This window comes from Octopus sinensis, linkage group LG19 (genome assembly GCF_006345805.1).
Source record: "Octopus sinensis linkage group LG19, ASM634580v1, whole genome shotgun sequence".
NCBI lineage: Eukaryota > Metazoa > Mollusca > Cephalopoda > Octopoda > Octopodidae > Octopus > Octopus sinensis.
The window spans coordinates 26,241,380-26,262,993 of record NC_043015.1 but is presented as its reverse complement, the minus strand read 5'-3'; the positions used below and the strand labels follow the sequence as shown (position 1 = coordinate 26,262,993).

Genomic DNA, 21,614 nt, shown 5'->3' with positions numbered 1-21,614 from the left:
CGGAATTAACTTAAGCTGGCGTGTGTGGGAGTGAAGCCTTGCGGCAGGGACATAGGCGGTGACAGCCATGGGAATGAATATAGATGTTGCACGGATGGTTGTCGAACCAAGAAAGAAAGGTCAGGCTTGAACGAACACCGGTCACGTGGAAGGAGACATTGCATTGTATAAAATGATATTTAAGAAATAAAATCAGAAATACCAAAGATTATACAGTCACAAGAAATTATATTACATTTACGAAGCAATGCATGTTAATTTAACATGTTGGCAACTATCGTGTTGACAGTGTCATTCTTTGGGACTTCTTTACCTTCATATTATTGTTTTGTACCTTTGTTGTGTTGTGCAGACAAATTAACGATCGAATCAATTGAGCAATAAATAGGATTTCAGCCTCTCTGCATCAAACTCGTATTACATCGCATTGATGTTATACAACCACGTCTCCCCAAGAATCTGAAATCTTAATCACGTCTTTTAAGATGGCACTTATCCCAACTTGAAATCTAAATGTCTCTGCTCAAATGTAATATCGAAATTATTCAGAAAAATTTACTTCTTGTCGATCATTGATATGCATTTCTTGTGAAGCCAGTTCTAGACAAAAGAAACAATTCTGTTTAATAGATTAGAAAGGTGGAATGAATTGCAAATAGGATGTTTTTGCTAGTTTTATATATATATACATATATATATATATATATATATATATTCTACATTATGTGAAGATAGGCAATAGCTGAAAATCACAGCCAAAAGATACGAGAAGCAAAAAAAAAAATGTGTAGAAATATATAAAATAAAATAAAATGAAAATAGAAAGATTCTGGTGCGAAAAGAATTTAGAATTTCTGTCACATATCATTATTGATGATTCCCGGACCAGGCGTTAACTGAATTGTTGAATCGTGTGTGAGTATGATGTATGTATGTATGTATGTATGTATGTATGTATGTATGTATGTATGTATGTATGTATGTATGTATGTATGCATGCATGTATGTATGTATGTATGTATGTATATATATTATATATATATATATATATATATATATATATATATATATATATACATATATATATATATTATATATATATATATATATATAATATATATATATATATATATGTGTGTGTATGTATGTATATATATATATATGTATATATATGTATGTATCTATGTATCTATATATATGTGTATGTATGTATTATGTATGTATGTACATATATATTCATATATACATATGCATTTATATATGTATGCATATATGAATATATATATGTATATATATGTATGTGTATAAATATACACGAACCCAGGTACATATATGTAGTACATGCATATGTATTAATCTCTGTCGGCAATATACAGATATATAGGCTTGTGTGTGTGTGTATATATATATACATATATATACATACACACAGACATACATATATGTAGACATGTATTTATATATATATATGTATGTATTTATATGCGTATGTGTATCTGTGTACGAGTGTGTTTACTGCGGGAAAGAGAGAAATCGAGAAGAAAGAGAGAGAGTGGTGAGAGAATAGGGGGAAGAGCAGAAACAGAAATTGATGCGTTTCAATATTTGGACATCTGCCATTTTGGAAGGTAGCAGCGGAGTAAAATATGTGTGTTGATTTGAAATGCACGAGTTAGGGTTAAAATATCAACTGCCAACTGAGAAGTCTTGCTGACAGCAACAGATAGATATGATACACGATAATCGTATTGAATAAGGAAGCAAGAATATTGGCAATTGTCTTGCTATTTTATTTTTCAAATTACAAGATGGATTTCATTTTCTGATGCCCAGCCTCTACACTGATGTAAGGAAGTAAAGCAGAAGGAATTGTTTTAAATTATCCATATTATCGCCTACAACGAATCTGCATATCTATTTATCTTCGTATCTTTTTATATATACATATATACTGACAGACAGATAGATATATATGTATATATATAAATATTTGTATGTATATATATACATACATGTATATATATATATATACTTATACGTACATTTTTAAAAGCTTATATTCATACGTATGTGTATGAGCGCGCGTGTGTGTGTGTGTGCGTGTGTGTATGTGTGTGTGTGTGTGCGTGCATGCGTGTATGTGTGCGTACATGTCTTAATCTAAACATATTGAAAGCGAGTTGTGAATGTTTTCGTTTATGTTGACAGAATGTATTTACATTCCTATTGTGCCCACAAGCAGGCTTTGTAATGTTTGAATTTATTCAAATGTTTCTGAATCACTTTGTTTTAAATATAATAGGCGTATGTGTTTGTGTGCGTATATCTGTGAATCAGAATGTGCGTGTGTTTGTGTGTAAGTGGTGGCGGGGGGCTCGGTTTGTAATTTCATATTTAACAGACGCTCATATTCCACCTCTTGCCAGAGTATCTTCGCATTTGAGCTTCTATTTGCACAAAAGAAATAATGTTTCCTCCAACTGTACAATGTGAGTTCTCCATTGAAGCTTTTCTGTAAATATTTTTAAATAATGTGCCATAGGAGTTACTTTTCGATTCTTTCATACTTCTAATAAAGAATAACATTCTCTTTCTTACGTACAATCACACACACACACACACACACACGCACATTTCATATTTTTTCCCCAGTTATATTCATTTGCATACAGTTTGTATTAAAGCTGAATGTAATTCGCTAATGTCTTCTATATATCAATTTTCCTTGACTATTTCTTCCTAAAGATCGCTATGTTTGCCAAGAACCAGTTCCGGCTTCACTGAATTTGTAAATAAAACTTCCGGTGCCTCGCACAACGAAATAAATCAATTGGAAATATTTTGTTTCACAAAAATTATTGAATTTACGGTTAGCTGTTCAAGTATTATGTTTGTGTTTTCTATCGATTCAATTCAGTAGAGTTGGCAGCTTCAAACTTTATCACAAACTAATGATTCTTAAGAAATCCTTCAGTTTCAATTTGTTAAAATTAGCAAATTATATATATATATACACGCATATAGATATGCATGTGTACATGTACCTAGATCTGTGTGTATTCGCGTGCGCGTGTTTTTTTGAGGTGTGTATATATGTTTGTATGTATGTGTGTATATATGCTTATATATATTAGGAAATATCAATTGTGGTTGACAAATTCCTGTTTATTTTGTAATAAATTCATTTTGTTTTCAATCGCTCATGTTATGACGTCCAATCAACAAGTCTTTGTTGATACATCAACAAGTTAGTTCGTATTCAAAAGCAAAACATATCATGCTTCTTTCATAAAATAATTAACATCATATTGTCAGGAATTAAAAAAAAACATGCGGCGTTAACTTTGAAATAAACAAACGTCAACTGGAAATATAATTTTGTAGCTGCAATTTTCGCCACAACCATCATGCTTAGATGATATGAAAATGAAGGAATCTTACACGCGGCAGCATAGAATACACGAATTAATGGGTTCGGTTGAATAATATATTTCTTGCTTTGATCTAAAACTAATGCGAAACTATCTTCCGAAGGATCGCCATTAAAACCTAATAGAATCGAAACATCTTCTGTATGCATCCATTTATTCCAAGCTCATACTATTTACGTGTTTGTATATTTGTATATTATTTATAGTCTATGTATATATTATTCCTAAAATAAATTCTCATTAACCATAAGCAGAGAGTTGCTTTGATGTTTCTATCAAATTATATATCTTCTTCGAATTCGTATTTGCCAATTAGTGATCGAATCGGAGTATTACATAACAGGTACGGGAATTACTGTGTGTTTAAGAAATTTGCTTCACAACGAGGCGATCCTAGATAAGGACATTCTATGTGGGAACAAATTCGGACGAGGTATTTTATTATAATCTCACACACACACATTCTCATTCACATTTACGCACACACATAGCTATACGTATATACCTGCCGTACGCAACACACAACGTTAATCAGAAAAACTGAAATAGTTTTACATATGATAAAGCCTTCTTACCGATTAGATAAACACAACATCTCTATACTGATTATGTTCAAGAAATAAAGCAAGTCTTCTAATGGACAGTTTAATGGTTAGTCGACCGCTCTCCAGAGAACATATGCCAGGTGCCTTTTTCACAAACAAAAGAATGATATTAAAATTTTAATAAAGCATTCCCAAGTCAAGCTCCACATGATTTGATGGACTAATATTTCATGTCTGTGATTCTGACAACTCATCATTAATTAGAAATACTTATTTTATGTACAACATAGAGGGCTGTAGGAAAACTGAAATATATTTCAATATAGCAAATCTACATTTTGGGTCATGAACACACACACATACACACACACACACACACACACACACACACACACACACACACACACACACACACACACACAAACACAGACACACAAACACACACACACAAACACACACACACAAACACCTATGGACATAAGCGTGCACCGCCCACACGCATGCACAATGCATCATCCCACGTAGTGCATAAGAAGAATAGTTGTTATTGGACACAAGTAAGTTCCAACCATGCTGCCTTCCTCTTACAAATATCCAGTATTCCATTCCAAGTTTGAGGCAAAACTCACCCCGTTTGTTGAAGATTTATTTGTAAAGTATAAAGTTAGATTGTACTAAACGAGAAGTGTGACATAAAAACATAAATATCGATTTCCAAAGACGTGGTCGATAATATATTGCAGTGAAATTTATTCTGAAATCATTTTGTCGTGATAGTTCTTCCAATTGCAACATATTGTAGTAGATAGTTTGAAATTCGAATGTCTCGAAGGCGGAATTTCGGTGCTGCTTTGGTGGGGTTGCTTTACTCTAGTTTGGTGATGTCTTTAGCTCTTCTAGATTTCAATAGGACATTAGTGACGAAACTATTCTCCAGTATGTTGTGCCTATATTGGAAAACGCTAAAGAAGCAGTGCCAGAGATCTGGCCGAAACAGTTGAAACATTTCCTTCTTCATCCAATCCCACCTATTTTTTCCAGCAACATGGAATTGATTGTGTAGTCCTTTGCTGTATAAGTCTTCTTCGTGTCCTTTTTGTACTTCCTCCTTCGTTTTTTCTTTTTTCTGCTTTCAATACTCGCTCGTTCCTAACTGACACAAGCAAGCCATCCTTACTTTGGGCTAGGTATTTCATTAAACTCTCGAGTTCGATAGCTACACTGTCTGTTCTCTCCCTCCAGTTGCAATCTTCGTGCATAGGCGATCAGTATCTGCGTAGATGATGGGTTCCATGCATCATTTCTGGGATTGAATTGCAATTTATAGCTGGATTGAGGTTTTATTATCATTATTATTATTATTATTATTATTATTATTATTATTATTATTATTATTATTATTATTGTTATCACTATTATTATTATTATTGAGTGAGAGAGCAGTGCATGCCATCAAAGTGACACTGGGGTAAAATATACGAAGCCCAGTATACCCATCATTACTATCCATCTGATAAGGGTACACTAGGCACATGCATCACAACCATATGTGCGCGACATGGTGATCTCATATCAAGATAAACAGCACATGACCTTGCAGATGGGGCCCAGTTAGAATTTTCTTCTCGTCGGGTAATCCATCATGCTCAAAAGGTCCCTGAATAAGGTTGTTTAAGGAAACACCCATGTTTCCAAAGGTGAATTATTCAAATCCAAAAGAATCCCTTTCATACATGTTCTTTCTCCATTAGTCACAATAACAATGTTCGGTTTTCGGTGTCTGGTCAGGAGATCGTGCTGGATGATTACATCCCACAAGATTTTGCAATTCTCATTTCCAGTGACTCCTGCTGGAGTTTGCTGATACTTCGTCTTTGCTCTTTGTAGACCGGGATTTCCATGTTGAATGCCGATCCAGTAACAACAGAGGAGTTGACAATAGGTAGGGCAGTGCTGTGCTTGAAAAACAACGAAAAGGCAATACGGTAGACAATTACAGGCCGATATCCTGTTTGCCACTTATGCGGACGCTATTGAATGGAACAGTTGCAGAATCAATGTACGCACATCTGGAAATAATTGAGTCCTGCTACATGAGCAGAAGGGTTGTAATCGTAAGTGCAGAGGTACTAAGGATCAACTACTGGGAGGCAAAACTGTACTTAGAAACTAATTTAGCCATGTCATGGTTCGATTATTGTAAGGCGTACGATATGATCCCACATTTTTGGATTATGGAATATATGATTCTATTTGGTACTGCAACGAATGCTGAGCGACTGCTTGGAAAAATTATGGCGCAGTGAAGGCCGGAACTGAGAGATTAGGGAAGAAATTTAGGGATAATAGAAATTAAGAGAGGCATCTTCCAAGGGGATTGCCTGTCCCTATTGAACTTTGTACTGATCATGATGCAACTAACACTGATTCTGAAGAAAGCAAAGGCTGGGTATGTAATCAAGAGTCGACCACTTTTTATTCATGGATGACCTCAAACTTTATGGTGAAGATGAATTCCATGTCAGTTCCATCATTGATATGGTGTATACTTTCAATGTTGATATCAGAATGGAATTCGGACTGAAAAAGTGTGGTGCGTTAGTCTTGAAGAGGGGCAAAATCAAATGTATGGATGGGCTAGAGTTACCGTCGGGGAAGGTTATGAAGTAGATAGAAGAGAATGATGCTGGTAGTGCTGTAGGACCTTCGCAATAGCAATGAATAGGTACTTATCTAGTACAGAGGATGCTGCGGCCTGTGTGCAAACAGGAAAACAGGAAAATTCACATTCTATTGTCAAGGATGCTTTCAAATTCGAAAGTGAATTTGGCATTAACACGCAGAACGTAAAACCACTGCCACAAAACAAGCACAACGGATCAAACTTACTGCAAAAACCGACGAGCAGAAGCAAATTGAGGAGTCGTTGAGCCAGAAGCCTCTGCAGGAACAGTGCATGTTTCGAAGCCCAAATGATGATGTAGGCTAAGCAAGAACCCATCTGTGACTCAAAGATCAGGAGAGGAAGCAGAGACAGAATCTTTCGTGTTGGTGGCACAAGACCAAAGCTTGCTTACCAAAAACTAAAAGGAAACGTTTTTCAAAACTGTCCTCACCCTAAATGCAGAATCTGATACACATTTGACGAAACAATAGACCATCTCGTCACGGGATGCCCTGTGGTGACACCGAACGAATACAAAAATCGGCACGATAGGGTAGGACAGTATTTATATTGGAAAATATGTAAACACTACAAAGTCAACACTCCTGCTTACTGTTATGAACATTATCCTGAGCCTGTCGTTGAAGGTAAAAATATCACTATCCTCTGCGATTCTCCATTCAAAACTGATAGAACAATCTGGGCTAATCGACCAGAGATAATTATTAGAGACGAGGAAGAAAATACTTGTAGACTAATAGATATAAATGTTGCCACTGATAGAAATATATTTATAAAGGAATTTGACAAATTAAGTAAATATAAGGACCTGGAAATTGAAATATAAAGGATGTGGCATTTTGAAGCAAGAACTGTCCTTTTATTGCGGGGTGCACCAGATATTATAAGAAATGAATGTAAAAATATCTAGATAATATCCCAGGAGTACCATGTATCAGAGAAATCCGAAATATTGTGCTAATAAGTACTGCCCACATACTTATAAAAACCCTATTAATTTAAATGTCTGTGCCGTATTACATGAAGATATTTCGCTATTACTCCTGTCACATACCCTCCCCAAGCTTTCAGTCATCTCTTATCCTTCACGCGCCCTAGGACGCTGGATGTGAATCGGCAAGTGATTGTAATAAACATGCATATAGAAAGGAAATGTTAATAATAATAATAATAATAATAATAATAATAATAATAATAATAATAATAATAATAATAATGATAATAATGATAATAATAATAATAATAATAATAATAATAATAATAATAATAATAATAATAATAATAATAATAATAATAATAATAATAATAATAAGAGAACACAGGGGGTCGTTTAAATAAGAACACCGGGGGACGTTTAACATGTGAGAGCGATAAAATAGTGCTCCGAAATCTATCCACAAACATCGGAAACAAAGACATCGCATGGAGCCAAAAAGTAACTGGCAAAGGATTGGACTATATCCGAGTAAGCAATACTCATTGATATTTATTGCTATTTTCCAAACGAAATGATGTATTTTAACTCGATATCATCTCCAACCATGTAAACATGATTGATACATAAAGATCCATCAATAACAGATCATCTCCGGCCCCAAACACCATGTACTTTAATATATTATCCAAATACGTAAACACAACGTTTATTGCAACAACACGATTGAATTCAGAAATTTAAAAATCATCGACGTGAATATCAGATAATATGTGTGACCATTAATTACAAATATAACAAGTTGAATTGCTTTTCAAGGCAGCGCTGGCAGTAGTAAACAGGTTCGACCTCTCGTGACCCAAATTGTGGGGAGTTGTCCTTGGTTTCTTTGGCTGACTTCTCCACCATCTGCTGAATCTATTTATAGACCTATAGAACATGACCTCTTTACCAAATGCTAACCAACAATTCTCTCAAACAATGGTAGTAGTGGCGGTGATGGTGATAATGATAAAAATAATAATAATAATAGGCTACTGCTGTTAATACTTAGTACTACTAGTGCTGCAATACCACTACTGCTACTATTACGATAGCACAGGAATCTGAGTCCCAACGACCACCCTTACCTACGTTACTGTTGCTGTTGCTGCAACAACTGCTGCGACTACACATAAAACAATAAAATCATTGACGATGATGATGATAATGGTAATGGTGGTGATAATAATAATAATAATAATAATAGATCTAAACTGATTGGAAGTGTTATCATGTACATTGTTTTGTCTTGGTATAAAAGATGGGCTACAGTAAATATTCTGCTCAATACCACAGATTTGCTTGTCAGTTGTTTGACCTTAACCAGTTGAGCATGTCCCTTAGTGGCTGAAGATATGTGCATCTCTGATCATGAGCAGAAGTACTGGGGGAGCATCATAGCCATGTGTTGAGAGGGATTCTTTGGGGTTTGAATAATTCACCTCTGGAAAAATGGATGTTTCGTTCAACATCCTTAAACAACCCTTATTCATGGACCTGTTGAGCAGGATGGGTTACTCGACCAGAACAAAATTCTAACTGGGCCCCCACCTACAAGGTCATGTGCTGGTTATCTTGATATGAGATCATCATGTCGCGCACACATGGTTGTGATGCATGTGCCTGGTGTACCCTTATCAGACGGGTAGTCATGATGGGTATATTGGGCTTCGTATATTTTACCCCAGTGTCACTTTGATGGCATGAACTGGTCTCACACTCAATAATAATAATGATAATAATAATAATAATAATAACAACAACAACAACAACAACAACAATAATAATAATAATAATAATAATAATAATAATAAAATGCCCTGATGCAGTACCAGACAGTGACTCTCATGGCTTCTGATTTTAACTGATTGGAAGTGTTATCATGTACATTGTTATGTCTTGGTATAAAAGATGGGCTACAGCAAATATTCTGCTCAATACCACAGATTTGCTTGTCAGTTGTTTGACTTTAACCAGTTCACCATGTCCCTTAGTGGCTGACGATATATGCATCTCTGATCACGAGAAGAAGTAGTGGGGGAGCATCATAGCCATGTGTTGAGAGGGATTCTTTGGGGTTTGAATAATTCACCTCTGGAAAAAAGTGTTTCGTTCAACATCCTTAAACAACCCTTCTTCAGGGACCTTTTGAGCGGGATGAGTTACTCGACCAGAACAAAATTCTAACTGGGCCCCCCTACAAGGTCATGTGTTGTTTATCTTGATATGAAATCATCATGTCGCGCACATATGGTTGTGATGCATGTGCCTGGTGTACCCTTATCAGACGGGTGGTCATGATGGGTATACTGGGCTTCGTATAATTTACCCCAGTGTCACTTTGATGGCATGCACTGCTCTCTCACTCAAAAATAATAATAATAATAATAATAATAATAATAATAATAATAATAATAATAATAATAATAATATTAATAATAATAATAACTGATAGATCCTTTTTTTTCAACAAAAAAATACAGACGAATACAGATCTGCTAGTCTTAAGAAGCTGCGCTACGAACAATATTTACATGCAGAGAACCCTAAACTGACAGATCCGTCTCCTAATGTAAGAGTCGAAGCTCGTCATGCCTCACTGTTAACAAAACAAATTACAAATCGCAATGGTCATCGAGCGGATTACAAAAGACCACGTACCCGAATTGAACCCAATTCTGATTGAAAAATCAGCTACTGGTTCAAATCTTCCCGACAAACTGGAGCTGGACGTACCCCACAACCAGAATATTCCAACAGATAGCCGTCCATGCCCGTCAACAAATAGTCAAAAGAGAAAGAAAGAAAAATGGTCTAGGGAAGATTATAAAGAAGTTCTTGCGGCCTTCTACCATGCCATATATTTCCCTACAGATAAATCTAACACTGTACAAACATACTTAAACTGGAGACAGAAACACCCTGAAATAATACAAAAATATCCAAAAATAATAATAATAGCTAAACCACGGATTTACTATACAGAATTGTGATGATCTGTAGCCTTGGAACATGCCGCAAGAACATTTTGAGTTCGTCACTAATCTAAACAATATTGTTAGCCTAGAGTTCCAAGAAAGAGCTTATGAAGTATTTTCCTTATGCAGTATTGATAATCCCTCACTTCTACCATGCCATATATTTCCCCACAGATAAACCTAACACTGTACAAACATACTTAAACTGGAGACAGAAACACCCTGAAGCAAGACAGTAACAAACTTGCCAACGTCACAAGAAACATTATAAAAAAAAATTACTGACTGAAGTAGAGATTGACCAAATTAGACAAGCAGTAACGGATAAAATGAACGAAGCTGCAGCTAGAGAAGATAATATAGAGGAAATAATTATAGAGCAGCCCAGGGCTGATAAAAACGCAGTAAGGATTGAAAGAGTTAGTATAAGTGATAGGCAAAGTGAAATACTCCCTGAACTAATCATATACAGTAAGACAGATGAACATCAAACAGATGAAGAAAGTCACACAAATATTGACTCAACAGAACTACAAGAGCTAAAAAATCAAATCATGGTTGAATGGCTGAAAATTAAAGAAACCAGTATGGATGAACGCGATACACACCCTAAAATCCGCAGCTCTAACCAAAACATGAAAATAATTCATAAAATCCGCCTTTCACTTAAGGATATAATTTCAGCTAATGATGTTGATATCACATATCCCAACCACCTGTACTACGCATCCGCGAAAATCTCAACGATCCTATTTGGTGAAAAGATTAGAAAACGGCAACATTCCCACAAAAGGCAATCTTGGCAAGAGCGTTTGCAACAACAAATTAAACTATTTAGGTCTGACATTGAATATCTGAAACACCTTAAGGTTGATAAGACAACCAAACCTACAAACAACCAAAAATTAATGAAAAAATATATGAAAACTATACTTGATATTGATGCCACCATAGAAACCATCAAACAAAAGGTATCTGCCAAAGCTGCCCACATAGCGAGGTATGAAAAGCGTGTTAGATTTTTCAAGGACAACAACATGTTCAAAAATAACCCCAAGAATTTTTACAGGAAGATAGGGAAAACACCAGTTACTGTAAAGTCCGTACCATCAAAAGAAGTGCAGGGATTTTGGAATAAAATCTGGGCAAGAGGAAAAAACACACAACGAAAAGGCCCCCTGGATTGATAGAATATCTACAGAACTGAACCCCTTAGAAGAGCAAAAGTGGGAGGGTGTCAAGGTAGAAGATATAAGATCTGCTCTCAGGAGGTCAAGCAAATGGAGATCTCCAGGAAAGGATAAAATTCCTAACTTCTGGCTGAATGCCTTCCCAGAGAGCCATGAACTGCTAACAGAACTTTACAATGATGATTTGCAACACCCTAGTAGGATGCCTCCCTGGTTAGTTAATGGGTTAACATTCCTGCTTCCAAAAAGTGAAAAAACAAATGAACCAAAAAACTATAGACCCATAACCTGCTTAACAACTATGTATAAAACGCTAACATCTGTCCTGACGGAATATACCTATAGTTTTTTTAACAGACAGCAGCATATTCCCTAATGAACAGAAAGGATGTAAACGTGGATCCTATGGTTGTAAAGATCAACTACTCATCAATAAGATGATCTTAGAAGATTGTCACAAACGACACAAAAACTTGTCAATAGCCTGGATAGACTGCGAAACTTTTTGTCTGTAAGTATGAGATCATGGAGAACCACACTAACTTTGAACAATGACAATGAATCTCTAAATGCTGGTGATATAAAAATTTCATGTGGCATTTTCCAGGGTGACTCACTGTCACCACTCCTCTTTTGTTTAGCCTTAATACCTCTCTCAAAATTGCTCAATGACGCGCAGTACGGGTATAAAATGTTTGATAAAAATATAAATCATCTCATTTACATGGATGATTTAAAGCTCTTTGCAAAAAATAACCAACAACTCAAGGGCTTACTAGCAATTGTTACACAATTCAGTGACAACATGAGAATGCAATTCGGCCTCGATAAATGTGCAAAAGCTACTTTTATCAAAGGAAAAATGACAGAAACATCTAACTTTAACCTTGACCAGCAGAATGTCATAAAAGAACTAGACCCAGCGGAGAGTTACAAGTACCTAGGGGTAATTGACGGGAACGGAATAAGGCATTCAGTAATGAAGGAAAGGTTCAGGTGAGAATGTTATCGCAGAATAAGAGCAATACTCAAGACAGAGCTGAATGCAAGAAACAGAATCGAAGCGATCAATACATTAGCCATACCAGTCGTGATTTACAGTTTCAATATCGTTAACTGGTCAATTACTGAAATATGTCAGCTCGACAGATAAATAAGAAAACTGTTGACAATGCATAGAATGCACCACCCTAAGGCAGATACAGAACGACTTCATCTGCCAAGAAAAGAGGGAGGGCGTGGTCTTCTACAACTGGCAATAACAATGAAGATTGCTACAATTGGCCTAGACACCTACCTGAAAAAGTCTGAGGACTGGATGTTAAAACTTGTCTCAAAACATGAAAACAAGAAAGCATCATACTCAGTAGCAAAATAGGCAAAAGAAATATCTAAGTGAATTCCGAATACAACAAATTTCGGAATTAGACATACAAGAAACAAGCTAAGCGCATGAAAACCCGTGCTAAAACTGCTGCCTTAGATATTCTGAATGATAAATGGCGAGAAAAAACTCTCTATGGCATATACCGAAAGAGTGCGAATAATGCAGATGTTGACAAAGCCCTGACCCATCAATGGCTAATGGCCTCTGATTTAAAATCTGAAACAGAAGGGTTTATCATAGCAGCTCAAGATCAATGCCTACCAATAAGGAACTACCAGGCCAACATATTAAAGAACGGCAGTAGCCCAACATGTCATGTATGTCAACAACAAAATGTAACCATTGATCATGTTGTTTCCAAGTGCAGGCTTCTAGCGCCTACAGAGTATCAGAGTATCTCAACAGGCATGATAGAGCTGCACAATATATTCACCGGTAATCTGCACAAACCTGGATTTGCCCCATGAAAATACTGGTGGGAACACAATCCACCTCCAGTGCTTGAAAATGACCACATCTCACTCCTCAGGAACTTCCCCATTCAAACTGACAGAAAGATAGATGCAAATAGACCAGACATCATATTGAAAGACTTCAAACAAAGAACATGCATCCTCATTGATATGACTGTCCCAATCGATATAAACGTATCTGTCAAGACCTACCAAAAACTGAGCAAATATAAAGATCATGAAATAGAAATCAGCAAAATGTGGAACCTGAAGACTAAAACAATACCTGTTGTCATAGGTGTTCTGGGAATGATAGGAAAAGGGGCTGATTGCTACCTAACTCAGATACCAGGAAACCCCAAAATGGCAGAAATTCAAAAGATAGTGCTCATGGGAACTGCTCATATCCTACGCAAAATATTTACTATGTAATCTCAAGTTTTAAAACAAACATAATTTTGTTGGGTTTTTTTCAGACATTCATTAGTACAACACTAAATACAAAACCAAATATATGGCACACTAGGTATAACAACATCAGGAACTTCCAACCTGTAGTTTCTTGAGGTCTCTGGGTGAGACTTGGAGCCAACTTGTACAAATATAAAGCAAAAGTCAAACATGGAATAATCATAATAATAATAACAACAACAACAATAACAATAACAATAACAATAATAATAATAATAATAATAATAATAATAATAATAATAATAATAATAATAGGAAGGCGGCTGGACGTGACAGAGGATGGACGTATTTTTACGATGCTCTGAACTGGCAACAACGAACCCAGCAGGGCAACTGAAAAAAAAAAACAACTGTAGAAAACTGGAAGATCTACTGTTTTCTGTGAGTAATTTGAATTTCCCTCAAAATAAGTTTAAAAACTTACATATCTACAGCTCATACAAACGTACACCTAACAAGAAAATTAGAAACATAAATATCTCCAATTCTGTGTGAACATTTACATTTAGTCGTCTCTCATAACTATAAGAATGTGTAAAATTGCCTTTTAAATTACCTTTTATTGTAACAATACAATTAAATGCACGATAAAAAGTTATGGAATTCAGCACCTACTAATATATACATACAACTAAATTCAGAAATTTAAAAAATTTATACATAACATTGAACTCAGAAAGTTTTTTATTAAAAAAAATCATCGACGTAAATATCAGATAGTATGTGAGTGAGTATACATATACATATGTTTGTGGAGAGGAAGAAAAGAGAAAGAAAAAAAAAATAATAAATAAATGTAAACAGGCTTGACCTTTTACTGACCATTAACGTCCTTTGTCTCCACCATCGGCCGAATCTATTTATAGACCCAAAGAACATGAATTCTTTAACCAACGATTCTCCCACACAATGACAGTAGGAGTGTTGATAGTGGCTGTGGCTACACATAAAACAATGTCATTGATGATGATGATGGTGATGGTGATGTTGCTGATGATGGTGATGGTGGTGAAGGTGATAGTAATAACAATAATAACTGACAGATCCCGTCTTTTTCACTTTTTTTCTTTTCCTTCTCCGTATTTCGAACTAATACAGGCAGAGTGAGCCTTGAAGAAAGGAAGAGGGAAAAAAAATGTTCGGAGATAAAACTATCAACAAAACAAATACAGACGAATATAGATCTGCTAGTCTTAAGAAGCGGCGCTATGAGCAATACTTACATGTAGTGAACCCTAAACTGACAGATCCATAAGAATGGAAGCTCGTCATGCTTCAAGGCCAACAAATCAAACAATAAACCTCATTGGTCATTCCGCGGATTACAAAAGACCACGTACCCGAAAACTGAACCAAATTCTGATTGAAAAATCAGCTACTGGATCAAATATTCCCAACACACAGGAGCTGGACGTACCCCACAACCGGAATATTCCAACAGATGGCCATCCATGCTCATCACCAAATAATCAAAAGAAAAAGAAGGAAAATGCTCTAGGGAAGATAATAAAGAAGTTCTTGAGGCCTTCTACCATGCCATATATTTCCCCACAGATAAATCTAGCACTGTACAAGCATACTTAAACTGGAGACAGAAACACCCTAAAGTAAGACCCTACATAGACAGTAACAAACTTGCCAACGTCAGAAGAAACATTATAAAAAACAAATTACTGACTGAAGTAGAGATTGATCAAGTTAGACAAGCAATATCGGATAAAATGAACGAAGCTGCAGCTAGAGAAGATAATATAGAGGAAATAATTATAGACCAGCCCAGGGCTGATAAAAACGAAGTGAGGATTGAAAGAGTTAATATAAGTGATAGGCAAAGTGAAATACTCCCTGAACCAATCATAAACACTAAGACAGATGAGCATCAAATAGATAAAGAAAGTCACACAAATATTGACCCAACAGAACTACATGAGCTAAAAAATCAAATCATGATTGAATGGCTGAAAATTAAAGAAACCAGCAGGGATGAACGTGATACACTTCCTAAAATCCTTAACTCTAACCTAAACATGAAAATAATTGGTAAAATCCGGCTTGCACTTAAGGATATAATTTCAGCTAATGATGTTGATATCACAAACCTCAACCACCTATATTATACATCCGCGAAAATCTCAACGAACCTATGTGGTGTGAAGATTAGAAAACGGCAACATTCCCACAAAAAGCCTTCTTGGCAAGAGCATTTGCAACAACAAATTAAAATATTTAGATCTGACATTGAATATTTGAAAAACCTTAAGGCTAACAAGACTACCAAACCTACAAAAACCCAAAAATTACTGAAAAAATACAATATGAAAACTATACTTGATATTGATGCCACCATAGAAACCATCAAACAAAAGGTATCTGCCAAAGTTGCCAGCATAGTGAGGTATGAAAAGCGTGTTAGATTTTTCAAGGACAACAACATGTTCAAAAATAACACCAAGAAACAAATGAACCAAAAAACTATAGACCCATAACCTACTTAACAACTATGTACAAAACGGTATTATCTGTCCTGACGGAATATACCTATAGTATTTTAACAGACAACAGCATATTCCCTAATGAACAGAGAGGATGTAAACGTGGATCCTACGGCTGTAAAGACCAACTACTCATCAATAAGATGATCTTAGAAGATTGTCACAAACGACACAAAAACTTATCAATAGCCTGGATAGACTATAAAAAGGCTTTTGATTGCCTACCACATAGCTGGATTGGGAAATGCTTGGAAATGTATAAGATAGCACCTACTCTGCGAAACTTCTTGACTGTAAGTATGAGATCATGGAGAACCACACTAACTCTGAACAGTGACAATGAATCCCTAAATGCTGGTGATGTAAAAATTTCGTGTGGCATTTTCCAGGGTGACTCACTGTCACCACTCCTCTTTTGTTTATCCTTAATACCTTTCTCAAATCTGCTCAATGATGCGCAGTATGGGTATAAAATGTTTGATAAAAATATAAATCATCTCATTTACATGGATGATTTAAAGCTTTTTGCAAAAAATGACCAACAACTCAAGGGTTTACTAGCGATAGTCAAACAATTCACTGACGACATCAGAATGCAATTCAGCCGCGATAAATGTGCAAAAGCTACCTTTATCAAAGGAGAAAATGACAGAAACATCTAACGTTAACCTTGACCAGCAGAATGTCATAAAAGAACTAGACCCAGCGGAGAGCTACAAGTACCTAGGGGTAATCGAAGGGAACGGAATAAGGCATTCAGAGATGAAGGAAAGCATCAGGAGAGAATGCTATCGAAGAGTGAGAGCACTACTCAAGACAGCTGAATGCAAGAAACAGGATCGAAGCGATCAATGCATTAGCTATACCAGTCGTGACTTACAGTTTAAATATTGTTAACTGGTCAATTACTGAAATATGTCAGCTCGACAGAAAAATAAGAAAACTGTTGACAATGCATAGAATGCACCACCCTAAGGCAGATACAGAACGACTCTATCTGCCAAGAAAAGAGGGAGGCCGTGGTCTTCTACAACTGGCAATATCAATGAAGATTGCTACAATTGGCCTAGACACCTACCTGAAAAAGTCTGAAGAGTGGATGTTAAAACTTGTCTCAAAACATGAAAACAAGAAAGCATCATACTCAGTCACAAAACAGGCAAAGGAATATCTAAGTGAATTCCGAATACAACCAATTTCGGTATTAGAGATAGACATACAAGAAACAAGCACAGAAAAAGCTAAGCACATGAAAACCCGTGCCAAAAATGCGGCCTTAGATATTCTGAATAATAAATGGCAAGAAAAACCTCTCTATGGCAAATACCCAAAGATAGCGAATAATGCAGATATTGACAAAGCCCTGACCCATCAATGGCTAATGGCCTCTGGCTTAAAATCTGAAACAGAGGGGTTTATCATAGCAGCTCAAGATCAATGCCTACCAACAAGAAACTACCAGGCCAACATATTAAAGAACGTGTATGCCGACAACAAAATGAAACCATTGATCATGTTGTCTCCAAATGCAGTCTTCTAGCGCCTACAGAGTACCTCAACAGGCATGATAGAGCTGCACAATATATTCACTGGGTAATTTGCAAAAACCTGGATTTGCCCCATGAAAAAAACTGCTGGGAACACAATTCACCTCCAGTGCTTGAAAATGACCACATCTCACTCCTCTGGAACTTCACCATTCAAACTGACAGGAAGATAGATGCAAATAGGCCAGACATCATATTGAAAGGCTTCAGACAAAGAACATGCCTCCTCATTGATATGACTGTCCCAATCGATATAAACGTATCTGTCAAGACCTACCAAAAACTGAGCAAATATAAAGATCTTGAAATAGAAATCAGCAAAATGTGGAAGCTGAAGACTAAAACAATACCTGTTTTCATAGGTGCCCTGGGAATGATAGCGAAAGGGACTAATTGCTACCTTACTCAGTTACCAGGAAACCCCAAAATGGCAGAAATTCAAAAGATAGTGCTCATGGGAACTGCTCATATCCTACGCAAAATACTCTCTATGTAATCCCAAGGTTTAAAACAAACTTTTTGTTATTTATTTATTTATTTATTTTATTTTATTTTATTTTTTAACTTTATTTTTATGTATTAGACATTCACTAGTATAACACGAAAAAAAAACCCAAATATATGGCACAGAACTTCCAACCTGTTGTCTCTTGAGGTCTCTGAATGAGACTTGGAGCCAACTTGTACAGACATAAAGCAAAAGTCAAACATAGAATAATAATAATATTAATAATAATAACAATAATAATAATAATAATAATAATAATGATAATGATGATAATGATGATAATAATAATAATAATGATAATGATGATGATGATGATGATGATGTTGATGATGATGATGATGATGATGATAGTAATATTAATAGTAATAGCAATTATAATAATAATAATAATAATAATAATAATAATAATAATAATAATAATAATAATAATAATAATAATAATGATAATAATAATAATAATAATAATGATAATATTTTAAAAGGATTGAAGTGACTCTTCACAATAGTAAATCAAGACGATGAGCGCGATTCGATTGTAATAGATATTTTATTGGTTGAACGATATTTCGACAGTAGGTCTCTGAGTTCAAAATAAGAAGTGATAATAATTCAAAATTATTTAAATTTAAATTTAAAGTATGAATGAGAGAACCTAGCATCCACACTTTGGTGAAATAATATCATCAGTCTTTAAGTTTCAATTTCATAAGAAAAGAAAAAGAGAGAAAGAGGAAAGCAATATCGTTCAACCAATGAAACGTCTATTACAATCGAATCTCGCTCTTCGTCTTAATAATAATAATAATAATAATATAATAATAATAATAATAATAATAATAATAATAATAATAATAATAACAACAACAACCAGAAATGGTTCTAACGAAAGTAGCACTAATTCTTTCAGGTTGCTCACATTTTTTGAACTCATCATTTGAGTAAACCTATCAGCAACGTACCCATAATGACTAATGGAAACAGTTTTAACTCAAATTGCTCTATTAAAAAAAATATATGTAAGGACCATTATTTATACCTTGCCTTATGTATCACTCAGTGTAAAAGACAAAACTAAGAAAAACAGTTTACTGCAGCTCAACCACGGATTTACTATACAGAATTGTGATGATCTGTATCCTTGGAACATGCCACAAGAACATTTTGAGTTCGTCACTAATCTAAACAATATTGTTAGCCTGGAGTTCCAAGAAAGAGCTTATGAAGTATTTTCGTTATGCAGTATTGATAATCCCTCACTATTATCTCAATTGTACAGAGAGGGAGAAGGGGAGAGAGAGAGAAAGAAATAGAGAAAAAGAAAGAGAAAGAGAGAGAGAAGTAATAATACAGATGTATTTCCATACTTATATACATATCTCTATATCTAATACACACAAACACAAGTTAACTATCATTCAGTTTCTCCTCAGACAAATTTCCAACTAAAGAGAATGAGGCTGTATTAATTATAGGGGCAGGTGAGACGGGGTAATATACTGAAACAACTAGAGCGAAAAGTATTTCTCTTGTCTATCGGAAATCGAAACCAGTTCAATAACTCTTTAGATGAAATATATAATTCTATAAAAACTCATCAAGTTATAGAAAACACGTTTTATTTTGTTGTAATATTTTTTTATATGTACATTTTTCCTTTTGAACATGTGTTTGAATCCGGTCTCTGTGACGTTGGACCGGAAATCAAAACACCTCCTCACCGGAAGCGTGCAACTTGCCTTACAATTCTGACAACTAGATTTCATCAAAATGGTAGAATATTGCTTTGATAACAATAACAGACTATTCTTCCTTTTGAAAACCATATTTTTCTCTCTGTTGTTGTTGCTATTGTTGTTACTGCTACTACTCTTATTGCCACCGTTGTTGTTGCTATTCTCGTTGTACAGGCCTAGTTTATCCTTGCCTGAATACACAAACAATGATATTGCAGCTAAAATACTTCTCTATTTCTTTCTGGGTTTGCATACCAACGACTACATTTTCCAATATTTTCTTTTATGTTTTTGTATAAGCAGTGCGTGTGTTGATGTTATTTGACTCTACACGCAGAGCAGTTTGACTAAGCAACAGTATTCTGCAACCTGTCGATTGTTTACTGCCGCATTTGCATATTATTTGTGGTAAGGAGTTCTATTTATTTAACTAGGATATTAACAGCTCCGTGTCTTGGAATATTCGGTGCTTCACTTTGCAACTCTGATTTCAGTTTATATTCGAGGCACAATAACAATTTTACTTTGTTATTTTACTTTCCTTGGTTATTTGGAACAGTGACATGGATAGTAATCTTCATAATAAAACAGTTTATTAAATTCAAATTAAATTATACTAATTCCTCGCGTATATATTTGTAATAAATATAAGTTATCCACAAGCAGCAATGCTGCTTAACTAGCAATTAATTGTAAATGTTTTATCTCACGTTTACATCACACACAAAATTTTATTACAGTTAAGATTTTTGTTATTTTACCCTAAACAAGTAGGATAATTCCAATAGAAGCAGAATGATCTCCTTTCGCGGACGGACAATCAAAGCAAGAGACAGACGTACGCTGCCAGGTTTATGAACGGATTCTGTCGACGTCAATTTCACTCTCTATAAATCGACAAGATTTTTGGTATTTATAAGCTTCTTTTTTTAAGATGAAAAGAGTTTTCAAAAAACTAAGTAAGGATAAATATCTTGGTCTCGTTACTTGTTAGGCGGTAAAAATGAAGTATTCAATTGCGAAGAAGCAAGAAATCAAGTTGAAGGGTACATGACTGTAAGAAGCTACGAAATCTGAGCGCACAGGCACATAGCTGCAAGGAGATACGAGACCTGCGCGTAAAGACATAACATGAGAGGAATCGTAAACTAAGACGTAACTAGCAAGAATTTGAAAGGAAGTTCAGTTAATTCCATAAGGATTACCATTTGATATCAT

The 21,614-nt window shown here is 35.2% G+C and overlaps 1 long non-coding RNA gene across 1 annotated transcript in view; it reads left to right on the top strand.

Moving 5' to 3' along the window:
• Nucleotides 1–14,375: 14,375 nt before the first annotated feature.
• Nucleotides 14,376–21,614, top strand: part of LOC118767214 — a 10,326-nt gene continuing 3,087 nt past the window's right edge. Inside the window, exons 1-2 of the long non-coding RNA XR_005003120.1 lie at nt 14,376–14,497; nt 19,830–19,832. This is a non-coding gene — a long non-coding RNA (uncharacterized LOC118767214). The remainder of the gene's footprint in view (nt 14,498–19,829; nt 19,833–21,614) is intronic.